The sequence below is a fragment of the Meles meles genome, chromosome 11 (genome assembly GCF_922984935.1).
Source record: "Meles meles chromosome 11, mMelMel3.1 paternal haplotype, whole genome shotgun sequence".
NCBI classification, from domain to species: Eukaryota; Metazoa; Chordata; class Mammalia; order Carnivora; family Mustelidae; genus Meles; species Meles meles.
Genome location: NC_060076.1, coordinates 85,703,460 through 85,721,163, shown reverse-complemented (window position 1 = coordinate 85,721,163; position 17,704 = coordinate 85,703,460). Strand labels below are relative to the sequence as shown.

The following is a 17,704-nucleotide window of genomic DNA, read 5'->3' as shown; positions in this document are numbered from 1 at the left end:
GCCAGCTTTCCACAGAAGATTTGTAAAATGATACTAAAATTATCATGCTAATATCAACTGAAGAAACAGGAACATATATGTTTATCTTCTAAAAGACGTATACAAACCCTTTTCTCAGGACAAGAGACTATCACTCTCTCCCCATCTTTTAAAAGGCAAATATCCTTCTTCTCCGAGAAAATACCAAATGGCGGAGGGCCCTGGAATGGAAGGCCACAATGATGGCTTCTGCAGCAGCATCCAGTGTCGGGGTGGCAGCAGTGGCTGGAGCCCCCCAAGACTGCAGAGCTTGCAGAGGCAAGGCTGAGGATAAGTAGATCCCTGTTACCAAGCTGGGCCACCTAGTGAAGGAAATGAAGATCAAGTCCTAGAGATCTACTTCTTCTCCTTGCACATCAAGGAATCTGAGATCACTGATTTTTTTCCCTGGGGACATCAGAATGAGGTTTTGAAGACTATGTTGGTGCAAAAGCAGATCTGTGCTGGCCACTGGACCAAGTTCAAGGCATTTGTTGCCACTGGAGATGACAACGGATATGGCACTCTAGGTGTTAAATGGTTCAAAGAGGTTGCCATCTGTGGGGTCATGATCCCTGACAAGCTTTCCATAGACCTGTGTGGTGAGGCTACTTGGGGAACAAGATCGACAACACCACACTGTCCCATGCATGATGACTGGCCACTGTGGCTTTGTGCTGGGGCACCTCATCCCTGGCCCCAGGGGCACTGGCACTGCCATAGGTCCTATACCCAAGAAGCTACTGATGGTGGCCAGTACAGATGACAGGTGCCCCTCAGTCAGGGACTGCACTGCCACTTCACCAAGGCCACTTTTGATGCTATTCCCAAGTCTTATAGCTAGCTCACCAACTCTAGAAACAGACCACATTCACAGAGTTTCCCTATCAGGAATTCACTGACTGGGGCACCTGGCGGGCTCAGATGGTTGGGCATCTGCCTTCGGCTCAAGTCATGATCTCCAGGTCCCGGGATTGAGCCCTACGTTGGGCTCCCCAGGTTCTGAGTAGAGCCCCATGTTAGGCTCTAGGCTCAGTGGGGGAATCTGCCTCTCCCAAATGAATAAATAGACTCAAAAAAAAAAAAAAAAATTCACTGCCCACCTGGCAATGACCCACACCAGAATCCCCATATAGAGGAGTCAGGCTCCTGCTGTGGCCATTATATACTTTATACAAGAAAATAAATGAATTAAAGCCTATTAAAAAAAATAAAAGGCAAATGGGAAGAGTAAAAAGAAAACTAGAATAGAGAAAAATTGATCAAGTCCATGTACACATTTTTCATGGTGGTACAAGAAAGGTGCTTTTTCCAAGATGAAGAAGTTGAATCAGGTTAGGAAAGTTTTATGTATCTCTTCCAGGAGCTTTGGTGCTGGTAATATGGAAAACATCCTAGACTAAACTAAGGCATGGGATGTCTCCTAGTAGACTTCCACAAAGTAGTAGGGAACAATAAGAAAACACATAAATTTATAACTAGAAATAACTTTAAGTGCCAATTAATGCGGATAGATTGATTTGCCCTTCTTATTTAAAGACTAATCTAAGAAAAGCTGCAGCTCTCTTTCTATAAGCAGAAGCTCCAATAAGTTACAAACTATTAACAGTTGCCTCAGAAGGCTTTAACTGCTCCACATTATTAACTTCTTATAACCTTGTTACACATGAGATATGCAATTATCTAGCAGAGAAATACATCCTCAGACATAAAACCAAGGCTATAACGATGTGCAATATCTGGATAAAATCATGAGCCTCTTGTCACAAGTGAGGAAGAAATGTCAACAAAATCATTTATTTTAAAAATCAGAAGAACACATAAAGGTATAAACACTGAATATTGTCTAAATTTAACAAGATACAAGGTTTCATCTTGACGTCTTTTAAAAGATTTTATTTATTTATTTGTCATAGAGAGAGAGAGAGAGAGAGAGAGACTGACCATGCATGTGCAAGCACCCAAGCAGGGTCAGTCATAGGCAGGCAGAGGGAGAAGCAGGATCCCTGCGGAGCAAGGACAACGGAGGCAGGACTCAATCCCAAAACCCTAGGATTATGATCTGAGGGGAAGGTGCTTAAACAACTAAGCCACCCAGGTGACCCCCTCCTGCCTTTAAAAAAAAAAAAAATCATTAACTGGTTTGTGGTATAGCATAAAGAACCCTGGTCTATGAATTAGAAAAGTTTCTACTCCCTGCTCTGATACTAACAAGCTCTGAGACATCAGCTAAGTCATTTCCCCCTGAATCTCAGCCTCCTTATCTCTAACATCAAAGGCTTATTCAATTGCACTTACTTTACATTCTAGCATATAGGCTTCTTAAATTTTTTTAAAGATTTTATTTATTTATTTGACAGAGAGAGAGGGAACACAGGCAGGGGGAATGGTAGGGGGAAGTAGGCTCTCCACTGAGCAGGGAACCCGATGCGGGGCTGGATCTCAGTACCCTGGGATCATGACCTGAGCCGAAGGCAGAGGCTCTATCCCACTGAGCCACTCAGGAGCCCCATAACCTTCCTTTCTTTTTAAAGATTTATTTGAGAGAGAGAGAGCGCGAGCGAGCAGGTGCATGAACGTGCACCCCAGAGTCTAATTTCTGGTTACCTTTTTCCTTGGTTTCTTTAGCTTTTAGCTTCTGCTTTAACTTTTTGTTCAAAGACTCCTTTTTGAAAGAAAAGAAATTTCAACTGCCTTCCTTGTTATGATGGCATTCTGCTGTCTTATAGGATACACTTAAAATGGAAGTGGTCAAGTCTGCATATATGTATTAAACACTAATTCTCAAAATTAAAGGCTCTTCCACTAGGCCAGTTCTGAGATATAAACTTCTTAAAAAAATTTTTTAATCAACATATAATGTATTATTAGCCCCAGAGGTACAGGTCTGTGAATCGCCAGGTTGAGATATAAACTCCTAAGAATGTTTACTTGGTGAAGGAGTGAGATTTCAATTATTTATTAATTATATTTTGTTTATTTGACAGAGAGAGTGAGCACAAGCAGGGGGAGTAGCAGGCAAAGAGAGAGGGAGAAGCAGGCTCCTCCTGGAGCAAGGAGCTCGATGCAGGGCTTGATCCCAGAACCGGGGGATCATGATCTGAGCCAAACGCAGACGCTTAACTGACTGAGCCACCCAGGTGCCCCAGATTTCAGTTATTTAAATTGAGTCAGTGTTACCCTACCACTTACTTAATAAAGCAGTACAGAGAAGTGGGGGAAGATATAAATCTGTTTCAGCATTTAAAAAAACAAAAAAAAAACAAAAAAAAAAACAACAAACCACACCAAACCCCCAAACCACATGGCTTCAGAGTAGATCAGAGTACAATTTCAACTGTTCCTACAAATAATAATTTTTAAAAAGGTATTTTTACCAACCATGTGGAAAACAAACCACAGAACTGCATGATAAGCAGCATGAAAGTATATTCCTCTTATCTATCAATCCCTTCTCCATATATATGATACACAAGGCCTTTATATAGGGATAAAAGGGGGATTATGGCATTTATGCAGTCTCCATATAAGTATTATATTCCTTAACAAGAACACTGCCTCTCTTTACACAGATTGTGTAACAAGTCAGTCAATTCTTACTTAATATGGACTTCAGTTTGTCTACCAACAGTCTGGCCACCTCCACAAACTGCCATCGCCACCACTTCCATTTCTTCTGCTTGCTAACTACTTTTCCTTAGCTATACTCAGCAGTAAGTAAAACTGTGAGGAATTTACCACTACTCCTATAAAATGTGTAGTAGACACTTGTCACTGTCACTTATACCTAATACTTTTCCTATCCCAACAAATCAACATTTCTTCAAACATGAAAATTTTACCTTTTGCATACATTTTCTTAAGGAGCACATAACACAAATTAGAATATTTCAAAGAAGAAAGGTTTAAATGCCTAAAGAAAACAAAAACGTATTTAGTAAATTAGGACTCAGTTAAAATTCTTCCAGACTTTAGACGAGCCACTAAACTGCTGAGTTTGTTTCCTCATTTGAAAACATTAAGGTAACTGGCCTCATGTTCATTCAAGTCTCTTTGAATTCTATTTATTTATTTATTTATTTTATTTATTTGACAGAGAGAGATCACAAGTAGGCAGAGAAGCAGGCAGAGAGAGTGAGAGGGAAGCAGGCTCCCTGCCGAGCAGAGAGCCCGACGTGGGACTCGATCCCAGGACCCTGAGATCATGACCTGAGCCGAAGGCAGTGGCTTAAACCACTGAGCCACCCAGGCGCCCAAGTCTCTTTGAATTCTAAATTCATGTGCTCTTTTGTAAATTGGTAGTCAACATTTCAAATATATCATAATGAATAAATGAATATAATTTATTATTAATAAATCAATGCTGTACAGGGTCTTTTCATCTTATAAAAATTAAGTATTATGTAATGTGGGGTAGATTTTAAGCTTCAGAAATCAGTCAAAAGTAGGTATCCGTAATTAGAAAAAAACTTTGTGGACTTACAACTTTAAACTAGGATGTGATTTCCAAAAGCAAAGGGAAAATTCTCCAGGCTGGGACAATAATACAGGTAAAGGTATAATAGTGAGAGAACAAAACAAAAGGGTGTGTAGTAGAAAGAAGGGGAAAAAATTGGGACAGGGAAGAATTAGAAAAATGAAAAATTTAAAAACAAATCTCTGCTCAACAAGCTATAGAAACAACTGTAGTTCCTTACACATATACTAGGATGATGCAGTTGTTCAGGAAACTGCCTAAAAGCCTATGTACCAGTGACTTAAGTAGAGTACAGGAACTTAGTAACTTTATTTAAAGATTACAAACTTAAATTCTCAAAAACAAGCCTCAAACAGGCACACATTTCAACCTACTACATGGAGGTATGTCAAACACACTATTAAGAAAGCAGAAAATCAACAAATGGTTATCATATTGCAAAATGTGTAAACCACATCCTTCAGTTAAATATCAACACTCGACTATGTTTAAAAGTAATTGTTTCTCTACATCAGTAACATAACTTCCTACTTGGCAAAATAAAGATAATCTTGATTTATTGGATGTTTCAGTAATAAAAATTTTGCCTTATATTTTCCTTTTGAAGAGGCAAGTAGCAAATAAACAAGTGAATATTCTTTTTTTAAGATTTTACTTATTTGACAGAGATCACAAGTAGGCAGAGAGAGGCAGGCAATGAGAGAGAGAGGAAGGGAAGTAAGTTCCCTGCTGAGCAGAGAGCCCGATGAGGGCTCAATCCCAGGACCCTGAGATCATGACTGACCCACTGAGCCACCCAGGTCCCCAAGAGAGAAATTTATTAAGAATACCAAGAACAGGGGCACCTGGGTGGCTCAGAGGGTTAAAGCCTTTGGCTCAGGTCATGATCCCAGGGTCCTGAGGTCAAGCCCCGCACTGGGCCTTCTGCTCGCACTGGGCCTTCTGCTCGGCAGGGAGCCTGCTTGCCCCTCTCTCTCTGCCTGCCTCTCTGCCTACTTGTGATCTCTGTCAAATAAATAAATAAAATCTTAAAAAAAAAATAAAAAATTAAAAAAAGAATACCAAGAATAGAGGCATCTGGGTGCCTCAGCCTGCTTCTCCCTCTCCCACTCCCTGTGCTCGTGTTCCCTCTCTCGCTTCTCTCTCTCTCTGTTAAATAAATAAATAAAATCTTAAAAAAATACTAGGAATATAAAAAGTTTCTAAATATGACATTTCTAAAGAAAAAAAGGAAACCTACGGGAGCATTACTACATATAAACCAAAACAATATCAAACAGGAGGAGTTAACATTGGCCTCAGTATATTAAAGTATAAATGCAAGCGTTCAATTGAGAAGTCACTTAATTTCTATCATCTTTAATTATAGATGAAAACACATATAAATCTCTTGATTTACTTAAGTTACTTTTCTATGCTTTTATTGTAGGTCCCAGCTTTTACAAATGAAAAGGACTGACCAGGGTTAGGCAGAGTAAGAAAACAGAAGAACTCAAAATGTGTTAATAAACAAACAAATGGAAAATAGCAGAGATTAAGTATGAATTTCTCCTATTCATATGCTCCACCCAGCCTACCAGGTGATAACTTAAGAACTCCTCTATGGCCTTGCTATGTACTTGTAATAATTTAACTTCTCTAGAAGTCCTTAAAGGCCTTGCAGGATCCGGCCTTTGCTTATCTTTCCAAATTTATCTTGATATAGTCTCCTTTCATCACATAGAGTTGCTGTCTCCCTCCCCAACTTCCATTTTCATGAAAGCGTTTTCCACTTCAGGGTTTGCACTCTCTACCTGACTTCTCATTATTCCAATCTCAAATGTCCCTTTTCGAGAGATCTTGTGAACCTCAAATCTAAATTCTTTTTTTTTTTTAAAGGATTTTATTTATTTGAGAGAGAGCAAGAGAGCACAAGCAGGGAGAGTGGCAGAGAGTGAAGGAGAAGGAGGAGGCGAAGCAGACTCCCCACGGAGCAGGGAACCCCAGGATAATCACCTGAGCCAAAGGTAGACGCTTAACTGAGTGAGCCACTCAGGCACACCTAAGGTTATTCTTTTTTGCAGCTCCCAGTTCTCTTCCTTTACGGTTGAAAATTGCATCCTTGGAGTGCCTGGGTAGCTCAGTACGTTAAGCCTCTGCCTTCAGCTCAGGTCATGATCTCAGGGTCCTGGGATCGGGCTCTCTGCTCAGCAGGCAGTCTGCTTCCTCCACCCCTGCCTGCCTCTCTGCCTACTTGTGATAAAATCTTTAAAGAAAAAAAAGGAAAGAAAATAGTGATCCTTGCCACATACTCACCTGTGAACTTATTTGATAAATACCTATTGTCTTTACTATGCAGTCACTGACCATGCGTTTTCTTTAGCACTACATACAAAGTACCTGGTTAATAACAATCTAAATGAAAGAGAGTCAAGAAAATAAGAACTTGCAGTTATACCTAAAGAACTGACAGAATACAGACCGAGATAATGGGGTACCTGGGGGGCTCAGTGTTAAGCAGCTGTGTTTGGCTCAGATTATGATCCCAAGGTTCTGGGATCAAGCGCTGCATTGGGCTCCCTGCTCCGTGGGAAGCCTGGTTCTCCCTCTCCTACTCCTTCTGCTTATATTCTTTCTCTCACTCTCTCTGTCAAATAAATAAAATCTTAAAAAAAAAAACAACAAAAACCCTAGATAATGCTTAATATAATCAAAATAGGGGCGCCTGGTGGCTCAGTGGGTTAAAGCCTCTGCCTTCGGCTCAGGTCACGATCTCAGGGTCCTGGGATCGAGCCCCACATCGGGCTCTCTGCTCAGCAGGGAGTCTGCTTCCTCCTCTCTCTCTACTTGCCTCTCTATCTACTTGTGATCTCTCTCTATATATCAAATAAATAAAATCTTAAATATAATCAAAATAGATTCTGTTTTATTGTTTTGAACCAGTATTCACACTTGAATCTTTTTGGAAATCGTAATCACAAATTATATTTCTATTTACACTGCATTCTATGCATTTAAAAAAAACACCTTCTGAAAGATATGAAATCCTTAAGAAGTGTAGTTAAATAAACAGACCATTAATATGGGTAGAATTACCACATGTACAAATTACTACTTAAAGATGTTTTATCTGGTTAATGCCCATTAACTGCAAAATAGCAAATCAATTTCCTGATTATAAAGTGGTAATACTGTATTTTTATTTGTCAAGTTATATCACGAGTGTCCTTTGACAACTCATGGAGGTTGGAAAATCCTTTATTTATGTACTTATTAAGATTTTATTTATTTATTTGACAGACAGAGATCACAAGTAGGCAGAGAGGCAGGGCAGAGAGGAGGAAGCAGGCTCCCTGCTGAGCAGAGCACTTAATGCAGGGCTCCATCCTAGGATCCTGGGATCATGACCTGAGCTGAAGGCAGAGACTTTAACCCACTGAGCCGAAAAATCCTTTATTTAAAGGGTTATTTGATGGTTGGCCAAAAAGAAAAAAAAGTTGAAATGTTTCCCAACTGATTACTTTGGGAGGCCATTTTAAAGAACTTGGTACTCATGCATTATTTTGGAGAGGTAATTTTTCCTACTGGCAGAATTTGAACATTTTCTTGTGTTTGACTGAGGGCTTCTTTTTGGGATAAGATGTGTGCTAATGAGAAGGATTTAAACCTTGAAGCATTCATTTTTAAGTGGTTGAGGCATTTAAACTTTAAATGATTTGTTTATTAAGAGGGAAAGAAAGGAGGGAGGAAAGGGCAGAGGGAGAGAAACTCAGACTCCTGGCTGAGTACAGCCCAGAACCCTGCGAAATGGTTGGTTCGGGCATTTAAAATAAGTGACTGGGCGCCTGGGTGGCTCAGTGGGTTGAGCCACTGCCTTCGGCTCAGGTCATGATCTCAGGGTCAAGTCCTGCATTGGGCTCTCTGCTCAGCAGGGAGCCTGCTTCCCTCTCTCTCTCTGCCTGCTTCTGTCTACTTGTGATCTCTCTCTGTCAAATAACTAAATAAAATCTTTTAAAAAATAAAATAAAATAAGTGATTTGCTCCCGTAGTCCCCAAGTACAGCATAGCAATAACATAGCAATCAAAAGCCCTGACACCACCTTAAAAAGAAGCAAATTTGTCTTTGAGGATGTCTTTGAAGATGACTTATCCATCTAGTTAGGGCAGTCAACTACAGCTGCGAAGACCTCAGGTGGTGGAGCCTACCCTCACTCAAAAGTAGATACCCAGTGATTGGGATACTCAGATGCTAAGAAGTTCTTTGGCATCAACATCAGGGAGTATCAGCAAATGTCTTGCTAACTAACCATCTCTATACCTTCAGGACTTAGGAGAGGAGAATGTTAGCAATAATGGCGGCTATAAGCCTCTGAACTTTGATTTTTGTCTGTACTACTCTCATTGCTTTCCAGTACCATCAAAATAAGAAGCAGAACTTCAGACTTAAAGAACATGGAACCGGGGTGCCTGGGTGGCTCAGTGGGTTAAAGCCTCCACCTTTGGCTCAGGTCATGATCCCAGGGTCCTAGGATGGAGCCCTGCATTAAGTGCTCTGCTCAGCAGGGAGCCTGCTTTCTCCTCTCTGTGCCTCCCTCTCTGCCTGCTTGTGATCTCTGTCTGGGCCCTCTGCTCAGCAGGGAGCCTACTTGCCCCCCTCTCTCTGCCTGCTTCTCTGCCTACTTGTGATCTCTGTCAAATAGATAAATAAAATCTTAAAAAAAAAAAAATGAGTTACACAGTGGTTCATGGGGTGGGACAGTAGGTTAAGTGTCTGCCTTTGGCTCAGGTAAGGTTCCCAGGGTCCTGGGATGGAGTCACATGGCACTGGGTTCCTTGCTCAGTGGGGAGCCTGCTTAGCCCTCTCCCTCTGCCTGTCCCTTCCCCTGCTTGTTCTCTCTCTTTCTAGCAAATAAATAAAATCTTTTATTTTTTTTAAAAAGATTTTATTTACTTCTTTGACAGAGAGAGAGAGAGAGAGCACAAGTAGGCAAACGGACAGTTAGAGGAAGAGGGAGAAGCAGGCTCTCTGCTAAGCAGGAAGCCCAATGTGGGGCTCCATCCCAGAACCCTGGGATCATGACACGAGCTAAAGGCAGATGCTTAACTGACTGAGCTACACAGGAACCCCTAAATAAGAACTTAAAAAAAAAAAAAAAAAAGAATAACACATGTGTTGATTAAAGATGTGCTGTTAGGTGGGTGCCTGGGTGGCTCAGTGGGTTAAGCCGCTGCCTTCAGCTCAGGTCATGATCTCAGGGTCCTGGGATGGAGTCCCGCATCAGGCTCTCTGTTTAGAGGAGAGACTGCGTCCCTTCCTCCCTCTCTGCCTGCCTCTCTTGTGATTTAAAATCTTAAAAAAAAAAAAAAGATGTGCTGTTAGGGGCGCCTGGGTGGCTCAGTGGGTTGGGCCTCAGCCTTCGTCGGCTCAGGTCATGATCTCACCATCCTGGGATCGGGCCCCTGCTTAGGCTCTCTGCTCGTTGGGGAGCCTGCTTCCCCCTCTCTCTCTGCCTGCCTCTCTGCCTACTTGTGATCTCTGTCAAATAAATAAATAAAAATCTAAAAAAAAATATATATATATGTGCTGTTATAGTTGATTAGGCAATACTTAAATTTCTATATGCAAGTAAGTTTATGCACACAGGAAAACATTCCCAGAGACAAGGTAAGGTAGTAAGCAATGGTACGTTAGAACAATTTGATTTCCTGTTTCTGAAAACACTTTGGGGCATCTGGCTGGCTAGATCAGTATAGCATGAAACTCTTTATTTCAGGATCATAATTCAAGCCCCACACTGGGTATAGAGATTACTTAAAAATTAAACAAAAATAATAAAAAATTTGGATTTACAATGGCTTTCAACAATTGAAAAAATAAACAATAAACCCAAAAGTATCTAAAAAGTTTATAAAAGTAAACTGTTCAGGAATTAATGCTATATATTTTCTTAGAGTTGCTTCAGTTTATTAGTCATTTTATTTATTTCTCAGAAGTTCAGTAGGGGCACCTGGGTGGCTCAGTAGGTTAAGTCTCTGCCTTTGGCAGCTCAGGTCATGATCCCAGGGTCCTGAAATGGGGGGTTTGGGGGAGCCCAGCATCTGGCTCTCTGCTCAGCGGGGAGCCTGCTTCCCACACTCCCTCCACCTGCCTCTCTGCCTATTTCTGATCTCTGTCAAAGAAATAAATAAAATAAAATAAAATAAAGAAGTTTGGTAATGAGAACCCTTAGAAATCAACTTGCAGCAAAACAAAATATGAAAGTTCCTAGCAAGGGGGGAAAATACAATATTGAGGTTTTTTTAAATATAAATGTTTAACTCTAACAACTGAAGTAACAATGTACTATATATTTTTAAGTATAAAACTTTCAAGAGTCTTTTGGAAACAGTGGTTTGAGGACTGGTACTGGTTGTTGATAAAGTTATTCTTTGGAAAAATGAGAAAAGCTGTGGGCAAGAGTAGTGGGCTTAATGATTTCAAAGGTTTTCCTTCTATTTATTTGGACATTATGTCCTTTCTGTTTTTGTTAAAATGTACCTTTTTGTGAAAAAGAAAACATGTAAAAAATTTTTAAAATTGTAGAAGGCACTAAGTTTAAAAATTCTTTCTGAAGTGATTTCACTGGGCAAAACTTAAAATTAGAAGCCTCTTAATGTTTTTCCTTTTTTGGGGAATTTGGCCCCTAAAAAAAGTTTTAGTACTAAGCTCTGGAATTAGGCATAAATGCAATCAAATCAGAGCTGAGTTACCTTCTAGTTGCATAGCTTTAGACAACTTCTCTGAGCCTCAATTTTTCGTATCTGTAAACTTGGCAGAGTTGCTAAGAACATTAAATGAGGAACATCTAAATTCCCAGCATACTAGATTCAGAAAAATCTTTTTACTTGGAACAGACAGGCACATATTTGATAATCTCTTGATGAACCCTAGAAATCAATTCACTGAATCCTGATTGCCTTTTCCCTCCTTTAAAGTCTCACTTCCTCATGACCAATCCCTCCAACACACTGTTCCAGTGTGTTCCAACAACAGATTGTTCCAATGCTTCTGGCATCTTCAGAGACCCTGTATAATCAATTATCCTGTTTCTCATATCCTCACAGCCTCTCCTGCTTTACTGGCCCATATCGTCTGTTTAAAAACATATTTAAGACTCTCCTCTTTAAAAAAAAAAAAAAAAAAAAAAAGGTGGGTATATCTAGATTCTAATTACCCTGAATCAAACTTCTAAATTCTCACTTTCCTCTCTTCTACAATAGGTCCCAAATGAACTGTGATCTAACATCTATCATAAAACTGTTGACCCATTTAAGATTACCAGTAACTTCTTAAAATTTCAAAGTGCAGGGACACCTGGGTGGTTCATTCAGTCAGTTGAACATCTGCTTTCAACTCAGGTCATGATCCCGGGTGATCAAGCCCTGGTCGGGCTCCCAACTCAGCTGGGATTCTGCTTCTCCCGTTCTCTTTGCCCCTCAATCCCATTCATGCATGCGCTCTAGAGCACTCTCTCAAATAGATAAACAAAATCTTAAAAAAAAATTTTTTTTCCCCCAAAGTGCATTGGTACTTCTTAGTCTTCAATCTACACACTTTGTGGCATTAAACACCACTGTCCCTTCATTCCTTCTTGAAAATAACTTCCAATCTTGGTTTTTCTGGTGACCTATTCAAAGGTCTTATTATTACTTTTGCAGATTGGCCTTTTGTCTTCTTTTGTTTCTCACCCAAACCCATGGGTTTAACTACTACTTCTGTCTTTTGTTTTTAGTCTTTTTATCTCAACTGTACCCATGGCTTTAACTACCTCTTACACACTAATGAGGCCTAAATCTAAAAACTGAAAATCTCTAGCACAGACTTCTCCCCTAAGCTATAGACCCTGACTATCTCTGTTTTCCCTCTCCTCCCTTTTCCTCTCTTCATTCCCCCCATTCAATCAGGGCCTGTATCCTATGTATCTCTCTCCATTCCCTAGGCTACATCTTTGCTCAACTGCTTTGCATTTAACATTATAAAACCTCTAACATCTATCTCACTCTTCTAATCCACACTCCACACTGCGGCCAGGTGATGTCACTTTCCTGTTTAAATCTTTCAATGGGCCTTACAGTCCTCTTGAATAAATTAAATACTTTAGTATGTCATATATGATCCCCTCACCCTCTCTGCATCCCAGTCTCTAGCCTTATTTCTGAGCACTTCCCTATTCATTCATTCTACTGAACATACTATTCTTCCATGAGAGACCTATTCTTTCTTCCCTCTATGGCTTTGTGCATACTGTTCCTTCACTGTTGCTTAAATCTCCCCCAACTCAATCACTTCCTCTACATATAAATGAAACAACTTGTACTGTTTTTTTTAAGCCCTCTATTTAAGTTTTACTTCTTTCTCTAGGGGGAAAAAATCTCCCCTGAAGAATGCTCATGCTGATGGATTTAATCTTTTCAATGAAACTCCTTTTTCTGTATCAAATCATGAAGCAAAATGTCTTTCTTATGAATTCTAACAAAAGAATTGAGAACAATTACCCTAGAGGATTTTATCTGAATGTCCTTAATGCATAATTTTTAAAGTTCCCCTTACTCTTATTAAACTTTACTGCCCTAAATCTTTATTAATACAAGTGTTGTTAAGGTCTTTTAAAAAGCTCTGAACAAAATGTAACCCACAGTGTTTCAGTTATAAGCTTGCCAAAACCAGTTACTGAATGGCATTATTTTCTTAATAACTGATGTGCAAAGAATAATTTTTACTCTGGGGGTTGGGGATGGTTAAGCCAGAAAGTAAAAAATACCTAGGTCACAGTTGGTGGGTGGCATGTTTGGGAAAAGTTTATTAGAAGGATTATTTCAATTGATTTTAATTTTTTAAAAATATTTTATTTGACAGAGATCACAAGTAGAAAGAGAGGAGGAAGCAGGCTCCCTGTGAAGCAGAGAGACCGATGTGGGGCTTGATCCCAGGACCCTGGGAACATGACCTGAGCCGAAGGCAGAGGCTTTAATCCACTGAAATACCTAGGCGCCCCGATTTTAATTTTAGAAACACATTTAAGAACAATCTAAATTCAGAAGCCAAACAATTTTTCTGCAACTGATAAAATAATGTCTTCTACTTTTGTTCCTGGTGGCAGTCTTGCTCTACTTTGGGTTTGGGTTTGTTGAGGTTATAATGCAGATCTGTTTACACCAAGTTAATGAGGTTATTTCAACCCTTTCTTCTTTACCCTGACCTACACTAAGCATATACTTATTTTCTTAATCCAATTCTTTTACACATCTTAAAAGTCCAAGACAACCATGTTTGAATTTCTTAAGCAGTATTTATAAAAGTGAAGACCTCCAACCTTACTGTCAATTCTTTTTTTTTTTTTTTAAGATTGTATTTATTTATTTGACAGAGACACAGAGAAAGGGGGAACACAAGCAGAGGGAGAGGAAGAAGCAGGCATCCTGTCGCTGAGCAGGGAGCCCGAGCCCGATGTGGGGCGATGTGGGGCTCAATCCCAGGACCCCAGGATCATGACCTTAAAGGCAGAAGGTTAATGACTAAGTCACCCAGGTGCCCCTCTATTGCCAATTCTAATACTACCTCCTTAGATACTAAGCAAAGCTTCATGTGGGAAAATGGAAAATAAAGTCGTAACTAAAATATTGTTTGTGTCATAATGATTTTCCAAAGGCCACACAATCTAACAATGTAACATAAGTTACAGGGTTTTTTGTTTTTTTTTTTTCAAGCTTTTACAGAGTCAATTTTAGCAGTATTGCAGAAAGGGAAAAAAGGAGCACAGGGAAAAATATAACCAAATGTAATCAAATTTCATCCAAATTCTCCTTGACTTTGTGTGTCACTTTATACCATTTAGCAGCTTCAATTCATTCCAAGTGCAAGATGAGTGCTCGCTTCGGCAGCACATATACCAAGTGCAAGATGATACATACGCACTGCCTCCATTACAAAGACGGTGTGTGTGATCAATGAGGTAATGCCTGTAACGCATTTTGAAGCTCCAGCACGAAGACGTTTTAAATACAAAACACTTTCTCAACAAATCTGAGGATTTTCACATAAAAAAAGGGTTAAAGACAGTTTACAAACAAATATATGTTAATAAAATATAACACTGGTTCTTTTCATTAGTATTTCAGAAGAGGTGGGATAAAATTTATCAACTGGTGACACAGGTAATTACACTGTGGTAAATGCTATGAAAATACAGAGTGCCACATGAGAACTAGATGGGGGTAAGAGGTAGGTGTTTTCACTTGTTATCTCCTTTAATCTTAATAATACTTTTCTCAGGTTATCATCCTTAATACTTGAAGAAATCAAGGCTTCAGGTTTAACTCAGTTTAATTTGTCCACGTTCACACAACTTATTAAGTATATACACATTTAACTTAAAGACTATACTGTCAGGGGCCTGGGCAGCTCAATTCGTTAAGCATCTGCCTTAGGCATGGGGCTCCCTGCTCAGGGGAAAGCCTGCTTCTCCCTCTGCCTGCTGCTCCCCCTGCTTGTACTCTCTATGTCAAATAAATAAAAGAATAAAAATCTTTTTAAAAATTCTAGTAAAAAGTGATGAAGACACAAGTAAAACAAACTTAAATGTGACCGATGCAAATGACAAAGATCAGTACTTAAAGAGTGTCTACTCACTTCCTTTGATGCTTTAGAGATTGAATTTATGGCACAGGAGCAGCATGGGAAGTCAAGTACCCTAAAGCAGTGGTTCCCAGAACTAAGGAATTTCAAAAAGCAGTTAAATTTTAAGACGGAATGACAGAGTTGTCAAATTTTAATTTAGTCGCAAAGGAATATTAAAAATTAAATACAATCTACTATCACTAATTCCAGAACACATCACATAAAAACAGTATCACTATGGAGGCTAATGAATTTATTGACTAAATTTAGATTCACATACACCTCGTTATATAAAAATAGTCCCGTGTGAATTAAAGATCTAAATATAAAAAATATTTTAAAAAGCTGTATCAGAATCTCTACAACCTCAGGATAGAAAAGACTTCCTTTAAGGAGAAAAAGCACAATCATAAAATACATTTGACTAGGAGCACTTGGCTAGCTCAGTCAGTAGAGCATGCAACTCTTAATCTTGAAAATTGATTGAGTTGGTCATGAGTTCAAGTCCCCCCGGCTGTAAGAGACTACTTAAATCATTAAATATATTTGACTTTAAAATAAGAACGTTAAGTCCTAAAGACACTATATTTATTTATTTTTTAAGACTTTATTTACTCATGAGAGAGAGAGAGGGAGAGAAAGAGGGAGAGAGAGAGGCAGAGGGAGAAGCAGGATTCACACTGAGCTGGGAGTCCAATAGGGGACTCAATCCCAGGATCCTGGGATCATGACCTGAGCTGAAGGCAGATGCCACCCTGGAGCCCAAACACACCATATGTAAACTGGAAAGACAGTTACAGACTAGGAGATATTTGTAAAGGCTACCAAGCACTGTTATCCAGAATACATAAAAAGCATTTACAAATCAGTAAGATAAACAATCCCACTAAAGGAAAAACAACAAATAAGCAATTCACAGAAAAGGAACATGAATGCCCCCAAAATAAAAGTGTTCTCAACTACAGGACTAACTGGGGCCATGCAAATGAAAATTCCAATGAGGTACCATCCTTCACATACTCCTCAACATGGCAAACCATGAGAAGTCTAATAAAGTATCTGAAGGTGGGAAAATAGATCCCCTCATCCATTACCGATAGAAACACTTGAGAGAAAACTGGTGGTTATCCAATAAAGTTAAAGAAGCTGCTCTTACATACCCTTTGTTCTAGCACTCTTTAGATTTCCCAGGGAAATCTCAATGATGGGTTTTTAGTTGTTTAACAAGTGGGGGCACTACTGAACAGCTTCCAGGGATGCCAGGCACTCTTGGTGCATACAAACAATAATGCTGCCCCATGTCTCCTCTCATGACTTTTGAATATTCTGATTGCTCATTTAAGGGAATGAGGAGGAGGTGGGGGAAATAAAGTCTGATATTTAAAAACAGGACTTAACACAGAGTATATTTATATTGCTTTAATATAGATGATTTTAAAAAATGCAACCACTGTGTAAAGAAAGAAGACTGTATTTTTTTGGTCCAAACTTTACTTGAAAGTAGTTTGTTATTTCAGAAATTCATTTATCAACAACAGTGCCACCATCAGTATTTGAACAGCCAATTCAACACACCTGTTTTAATTTGCATCAGTAGGGGTGCCTGGGTAGCTCCATCAATTTTTAAGCGTCTGCCTTTGGCTTAGGCCATGATCTCATGGTACTGGGACAGAGCCCCAAGTCAGGTTCACTGCTCAGAAGAAGTCTGCTTCTCCCACTCCTGCACACCCCCCAACTCCTGTGCACGCAGTCTCGAATGAATAAATAAAATCTAAAAAAACAGTAGTAATAATGTGCATCAGTAGTTTACCCTATTCATGGTGATACTAAACATTGGTACAAAAGTATCTGACTACTGTTTCTTCCAGCAGTGCTTCCTGGATTTTTATGTGCGCACACATCACCTGGGAGTCTTGTTAAAATTCAGCATGAGTCAGTAGGGGTAGGTCCTGAGGTTCTGATTTCTAACAAGCTCCCAGAATTCTGCGTTTACTAGTCTACTATCACACTTCGTAGCAAGATTAGAGTGTGGTTTGGTATGAGCATCTACACAGTGAAATACATTACTCTGTTATAAATTCTTACATTTTAGTAAGAGCATTACTTTAAAATACAATGTAAATTTATTTAAGTTTTAATTGTATTATAAATTTGTAAGTTCATTAAGTTTCAAATGAATGTAAGCTGATTATTTTGAATTTCATTTTAGGGCAGAATTGGAGAAGTTATAAAATATTTCTATAAAAATGGGATATAGTCTCAAGAACCACTGCCCTAGAGGAAGTCTTGCACATGTACCTAAATAAACACATACAAGAATATTCCCCACGGTGTTTAATAAGCAATTGGAAAAAACTAAAATGATAAGAGAAATCTGATAGTCACATAATGGAACACATACCATTATCGCAGTCAAAATAAACTAGAATTACCCGAATAAACATAGATAAATCTAGAAAGCAGGCTACAAATAGGTATTTAAATAGTCTTAAAATAATCAAAGAAAAACTATGTAATGATCAAGGACATAAAGGCATGTAGTTAAGTATAAACACATGGATAGGAAGGATGCA

The 17,704-nt window shown here is 39.2% G+C and overlaps 1 protein-coding gene and 1 pseudogene across 2 annotated transcripts in view; one reads left to right on the top strand and one right to left on the bottom strand.

Annotated features, from left to right (window-relative positions):
* ABHD17B (abhydrolase domain containing 17B, depalmitoylase) overlaps positions 1 to 17,704 on the bottom strand; it is a 56,974-nt gene that overhangs the window by 36,720 nt on the left and 2,550 nt on the right. The gene's annotated exons all lie outside the window — the stretch shown is intronic.
* On the top strand, positions 219 to 1,208 carry LOC123952615 (annotated as a pseudogene).